Here is a 7235-nt window from a genome sequence, read left to right on the forward strand (position 1 = left end):
AGTGACATGAATTGCACTTATGATGAAGACAGAATTTTCATGGATTTGAATCCTGGCCGGTTAATTAACACACATCGGTATGCTTTGTTAGCAAGATAACTATACATCAATTCTTTATGATTCTGTGTCCCTGGCATTTTGCATGAGGAAGATGGATAAAGCAACAAGCACTTGTCTCTTAAAATTACTCACGTATTGTTCCTAATCTGGCCTATTTCGTCACCAGCAAAATAAAAAAAGACAAGTGGGAAAAGGTTCTATGCAACCCTTTTTTTTTTCATTTTTGTTACTCGAGTTGTAGCCAACCTATACACCAGGTAGAAAAACTTTTCTTAAATCCAATTAATTGCAGCCAATTTCTTTATTGCACTTTGTAGTTTAAGCCGTTATGCGAAATTCCTTTGATTTTCAGGGGATGGAGAACCCATTTCTAAGTGATCAATGTCAAATTATGGACTTCTTTGATGAAGACTTATCTGCTGCATTTGGAGATGTATTCCAGGGCTGTCTGTTTCAAGGAGGCAGCTCCCCCTCATGTATTCCCACTAATATTCCTGCAAGCAGTTCCACATCCAGCTTGTGTGTATCTTCAATATTGATGGCGCCTCCTCCAATATTAACCAAAAGACTAGCAAAGAAGCACAAGCCTAATGGCTATAAATTGTCCCATACCAATAACATGCATCCTTTTGATCGAGCTTCTTCTTCGCCAATGATTCTCACTTTTGGGAATCCAAATATCCTAGATACGAATACTCAACAAGTTAGTCTAGGAACTGTGTACCCTGAGGATGATGCCTTATCTGAGGTTTTGACATCCCATGGTTCATTTGTAATTCCTGTGGAGGCTACTCAAACTGGTGTTCAAACAAAAGCAAGAAAGCCTGGTAGGAGTAGGCGGCCACCATCCAAAGCATATGATCACATTGCAGCAGAAAGAAAACGACGCGAGCAACTCAGCCAGAGATTCATGGCTCTTTCCGCCATAGTTCCTGGCCTCTCGCAGGTACTGATTTCTCATGCATATCCATTTTCGAGTCTTCTTTTTTCAAGACTCACCTATGCTTTGTTGACATAATATCCAATTTTTTTGGTCCTCGGAGGGGAGGGGAGGTGGTTGTTATTACTTAATAAAAGTCCAGTTCTTGATTTCCTATATTATGAAAACAGGCAGCAGATGCGTTAAGAAAAATGAAAATGTTCAATTGACCTCATATCATGTACACATTATTCAAGATTGTTCATGTGTCTTAAAGTAATCTACGTTGAGATCAGCTAACCCTTGAAAAAGAAAAGTTGATTGTCTCATGGATCAATAAGATATTAGTGTATTATTTGTTTGTTTTTATCGCTTTTACTATAATAAATTAAGAAAAGAGAGCGGACTAGTTTTTTGCTCACAGATCAACAACAATAATTCCATCATCGGATATTTGCTAGTCTCCCACATTATAAGAGTAACATCTTGCTCTCCTATTATGCCCATGAATTCAGAAATTTTTATGATTTGCAGGTTATATTCTTAATCTCGTGTATATACGAATCTTATTCACATGACAATATGTTCCTTGCAGATGGCTAAAACTTCAGTTTTGGGAGATGCCATCGAGTACTTGAAACATCTACAGGAGAGAGTAAAGACACTAGAAGAGAAAGCAGCAAAGCAAAGTATGGAATCTGTAGTTCTTGTCAAGAAATCACAACTGACAGGTTGTCGAGCCTGTGTGATAATAAAAATGAACCTAACTACCACTAAAAGTAGTCAATAATTAATCCTAGGTACCGGAGCAGGGACTCTAGGTGTGCAATGGGTTACTTGATTCACCCTGTTCCCGAAGAGTTTGCTTAATCCGATATACCAGAATTAATTAGTTGACAAAAATTACTAAACAGTAGACAGTGGCAAGTAGGGTTGTCTCCTCAGGGACTGGGGATATTTGTCTCTTTGAAATTCCAATTGGTAAAGGGGGATTTTATCGGAATGAAACTAAAAACAATTAAGCAATTCAACTAAAAATAAATAATTAACTAGTACGAATATAGCAGGAATTAAATCAAGAATAGATAAATTCTAGCCAAAGATACAACTACTCAGACACAATCTACTTACCCGATCATTGATGCAAGGAAGGTTCACTTAATTTATTAATAGGCTAGTTATAGTCGCCGATGAAATCTAACGACCAATTTTTCCTTAATTTATTGATAACCAAGGTACGACCATTGATCACCCCTAACCAGAAAAATACTCCTAGGTATGACCGTAGGAATTAATTTCCCAATTACATTAATATCTAGAAAAACCTAGTCCCAATCAATAACACGCTACGAGGGTTATTTAAATTAGATTGCACGTTCCCCTAGTATGTAAACACGCCAGTTGCCACTAATATTAATCAATCAAACAATTACGGATTTAATTGACTAACTTGGCAGGAGATTAATAAATCACATTGAACATCGGGCCCTTGACATCCAATTAATAAAATAATCCCATAAAAATTCAAGCAGACAACGTGCAAATATTAATAAATTGAGAAACGCGTGAAAACTAATTGATCTCACATATTTTCGGGACTGCACCGTCGAGTTGATCATTGATTAGATGAAAGGCTTAGCCACGCCGCATAAATAAATCTCTACGCAAATTAATTGATTACAAAGGCATCTAGTTTTTCACTAGAAAGCAAGTAAAAGATGTTTTTTCCGTTGGGGAATATTGTCAAACACAAGGCACGCGCCTGACAAAGGAAAAACTAAACTATCCTAAAACTATTCTAAGAACTAATGATAAGATGCTTCTGTACGTTTTTTCTCCTTTTCACTCAAGAGCCAAAAGAAAGTCTAATGCTATCTCCCCGTGGTCTCCACGCAATTGAGAGTCCTAATACAAGAAGAAGGCTCTGCCGCATTTTCTACTTCCGTTTTCTTCCCTGGAGGACTCCTAATCAGCCGCTGTTAATCAGCCAGAGCAACAAGGATCCTAAACACCATGTGGGCCCGGTTTGTGAAGCCCTTAGAAGTCTCCTTTTCCTCCAAAAAGTCCTTCCTATTTTGTGCTTTTCTGTTCCACCCCCTGAAATTGGGTCCAATACCAAATATAAGTAAATATTAATAATTAAAATAATATTTGACAAGTACAAAGGGAAAATTAATAATAAAATTGCTAACAAATAATACCCTATCAACAACTTCAAGTTGAAGACGAGGGATCATCAGATGAAACGGGTAGCATTGATTATCAGCGACCACTACCTGAAATTGAAGCTAAAGTTTGTGATAAGAAAGTTCTACTGAGAGTTCACTGTGAAAATCAACGAGGGTTGTTGATTTAATTTCTTTCTCAAGTAGAAAAGCTCAATCTTGGTGTCACTAATACTAGTGTCACACAATTTAGAGGTCCGGCTCTTGATATTACTATTATAGCCCAGGTTAGCTATACTATACACAGCTCATCTTCCTGAGAAATTCTTTACAGATCATTTCTAGTAATGAACTACTGAAATTTTTTTTTTGTAGATGGAGAAAGAATTCGACCTGACAGCAAAAGAACTGGTTAGAAGTCTCCAATCTGCTCTTCAGCTCGTAAACAAATAATGAATAGGCGGGTCCGGGATGCTTTTAGCAGTACTCGACTAGCAGTTTGGCTCGTGGGATGTGTAGGTTGGAAAAGCAAGAAGCAGTAATGTCGGGACCGCTTGGTAGAGGTCCCTTCATTATCTAGTATGTGCAGTCTACTCGTTTATCTAACTTCAACTTTCATTAGGACAATTACATCTTGAACCCTAATATTTATTTGAGGTCTTTCCATATCTCTGTTCTTTCAATCATCACGACAAGCCCACAAGCATCAAGGCATGAGTACCACTATCACCATCAGAACACTAAAAACAACCACCATAACCACACCATGCAGTTTGTGGTAAGGAAGACAGGGAGCAGAATAAGACTGATAGCAGATGAGGTCTTTCCATATTTCTGTTCTTTCAATCATCTGTCCCTTTCAATCGTCACCACAAGTCCACAAGCATCAAGGCGTGAGCACCACTATCACCATCAGAACAGTAAAAACAACCATCATAACCACACCATGCAGTTCATGGTAAGGAAGACAGGGAGCAGAATAAGACTGAAAACAGATGATCTATGGTGGGAGGTGGAAATAGAGGAGAGAACTGAGAAGACTCGTCAGAGAGGGTAATGCAAAAGGTCACAGACGGCGGGAGGAGATGAGAGGACGTATCCAATGGTCTGGTAAGGGAATGTGGACCAATGTGGTGTATAAAGGTAACATAGGGGAACAAAACGTTTGAGCTCGTTTGGTTTGGAGTTTTTGGAGTTTGTTGTTAGGAAATATACATAATAATGATACATGTATATGAGAAAAAATATATTTAAAAAGTATGTCAAGATAATATTTTTTGAAAAAATTATAAAAACTCATAAGTCAAATGGGATCATTGTTTTATTGATAGGTCGTCCTGGTGCACCTATTCACTAGTCAATTTAACCCTGTTAGCCAAAATGTAACCAGATAAAATCTTTCCGGTACTATTAGAGGGGCAATGTTGAAACCAAACGCATCCCTCAATCGAAATTCTCATTCTGGAATTTATTTAATAATTGAGACATTTTTTACAATAAATAATATAGAGGGATTGGAAACAATCAATCATTTTTTTTTTTTGATAATGGAAACAATCAATCATTGATTCAAGGAGTTCACAACTTGGAATATCAATTACAAGAATGCCTGGTAACGCGAGTCGTCAACTTGTGTTGACTACATTCCTGTCCTTCGTACATCTGCCCATTGCTTCCATTGATTGAGTGATTCGATGAAGTATTTCAAATCAGGGCAATATGAGCTGTTTGTTACCTACTACATCACAAAAAGTTCACGAACCTTATTATTTAGAGAAATGAGGAAGTCATAATAAGTTTTTCATAAGTAAAGTTGCAGAAGGATCATGGTCAAATTTTGTACAACAACCAGCAGCAAACTTGTGTATCTGCCTGGCATACGTTGATATACCAATCAAGGTAGAAAAATCACACGTGCACACAAGGAAATATAATGTGTTAATTTTCTTTAACTTTTTACATTCGGATGTAATATGAGTTTATATCTTTATTGTTTATGTACACAAACACGCCTATATTATTTAGGTGATATATCAATTTGGCACTCACTTGTCAATAAAATGGCGTGTATAGACATTTTTAAGTTGAGGGACGAGGTCGGTTTCAGAAACTATCCCTCTACTATGCCAGAGAAGAATGCTTATATTTTGCTAAATTTTGGCTAAAGACACATAACTAAATAACCTAAAAAATAAAAAGCTTAGAGACTAAACTTGCTAAAATAAAAGTTTAGGGACAATTTTTTTAGATAAAAAGTTTAAAGATTGAATGAGCTATTTTCCCTCACCTTTGCTGATAACGTCTCCTTTTAGCATTTATTAAGTAAAAAAAAAAAAAAATTTTAGCATTATACCTATTTGAGAGGATGCTTTTAAATTGAGGCTTAAAACTTTTCGGCTGAAACAAATACTCATGTAAGCCATTGCTTCGAGACCATCTAGTGCATGAAATATTCAAATGAATTTTCTCTTACATCGTTATACATTATTTATCTTCATGCCTATAGGATGGCTTAAAAATAAATACTTAAACCAATCCTATCTAAGTAATTTCCTTCAATTAAACACCCTCCTCTATCATATCACCACTAATTCTTCTTTACATGCGCAACACTAGCTAGCAGCATTTTTTTTTTGCGCACACCAAAAGGTGTTATCAAATCCAACATATTTACTTTCTCTTGTTTTTAACAACCGTCTTAGAACAAGCGTTGTAATCAGCTCACAACAAAAATAGGAAACCGAAGGACATGACTTCTGCGAAACAGCCCTTCATAATTTCTTGCAGTGCAATAAATTTGCTAAAAGATCACAACCACAACCTCCAGACTTCAACTTTTTTTTTTTTTCGAGGATAACTAAAACGTGAGACATGTTAAATTTGGCCTGCATCCTTTTAAAAAAATAGCTCCATTTTTTGGCTCAGAACATTAATTGTTGCAGGAAATTTTGCAGAGACCCTTGATACAATTCGAAACAAACGGCTAGAGATAAAACAAAAAGGATTAGTTAAAAAGAATAAGTTGGTCAGGTTCTAGCTTGAATTTTTCTCTTTCTTTCTTTCTTTTTTTTCCTATGGCTTCTGGCTTGAAAGTTGACATATTATATAACAAAAATTATTCGGCAAGTCCAAGAGCACTCCAAAATTTTGTTGTTTGGGTCGTACTAAGTGTCTTATTTTTGCTATTGGCCATCATATAAAATGGGCTATTTTTTTCAATGGTATAATTGCAAAATGATACGACTCATGTGGACATGAATAATAGCTAATTTTTGAAATAAGAAATAGACAAAAGTTATATCCTTCTTATATATTTCCATTCTTCCAAAGTTCCAACTCCCATTTGTCAAATTTTCCCAATTATTTATGGGACAGTATCATGTAGGAAGTCAGATCAGCAATCTTTTAAGATATCTCTTCTGTTGAACTGATTCAAAATCCCTCATCTTATATTTTTATCCTGCTTTGGAGCCAGTCTACATAGTAGAGCTATGGGCTGTAGCCTTCGACCAATTTAAGAGCCACATATTGTGTTATAAATAATAGGGATATTTCAAAAGACTTTGTCCCATATTGAAAAATTAAAGGGACTTCTCATCATTTATAATGCTTACTCTTTTATTAGGCTTGTGTTAAGTTGATAATTAGTGTGGGTTCGCGTGCATGAGAGGGAGATTGAGTTGGATCGTTTTAGTAAAACTGGTGGATTTGCCCCCCTGCGAATGGGTTAAACAAGGCCCAAGTAGGTTTTAATGCCCTGAAAATCTTCTGTTGCACGGAAAATTAGCCACATTTCTTTTATTATCAAATTTATCCTCTCCAACGTACACTTTCTGATATATTCCCACTTTAGCACTCACACCGAAAGCAAATTTACCCTCTTCAACGTACACTTTCTGATGTATTCCCACTTTAGCACTCTCACCGAAAGCTGGATTTACGCTCGGCTGGATTTACGCAATATTTGCTAGCTCTGATCCTTCTTGTTTATAACGAGAAGAAGGCTTGTTTAATTCTGGGGAAACATTTCAACCTCCTGAAATAATTTCTTAGAACAGTGCTAAAAAGCACTACTCAAGCTACATTTTAAT

General features: G+C 36.3%; 1 pseudogene; it reads left to right on the plus strand.

Moving 5' to 3' along the window:
• Positions 1-415: 415 nt before the first annotated feature.
• On the plus strand, positions 416-4201 carry LOC140036445 (transcription factor bHLH18-like; annotated as a pseudogene).
• Positions 4202-7235: the final 3034 nt, after the last annotated feature.

The sequence above is a fragment of the Coffea arabica genome, chromosome 2e (genome assembly GCF_036785885.1).
Source record: "Coffea arabica cultivar ET-39 chromosome 2e, Coffea Arabica ET-39 HiFi, whole genome shotgun sequence".
NCBI classification, from domain to species: Eukaryota; Viridiplantae; Streptophyta; class Magnoliopsida; order Gentianales; family Rubiaceae; genus Coffea; species Coffea arabica.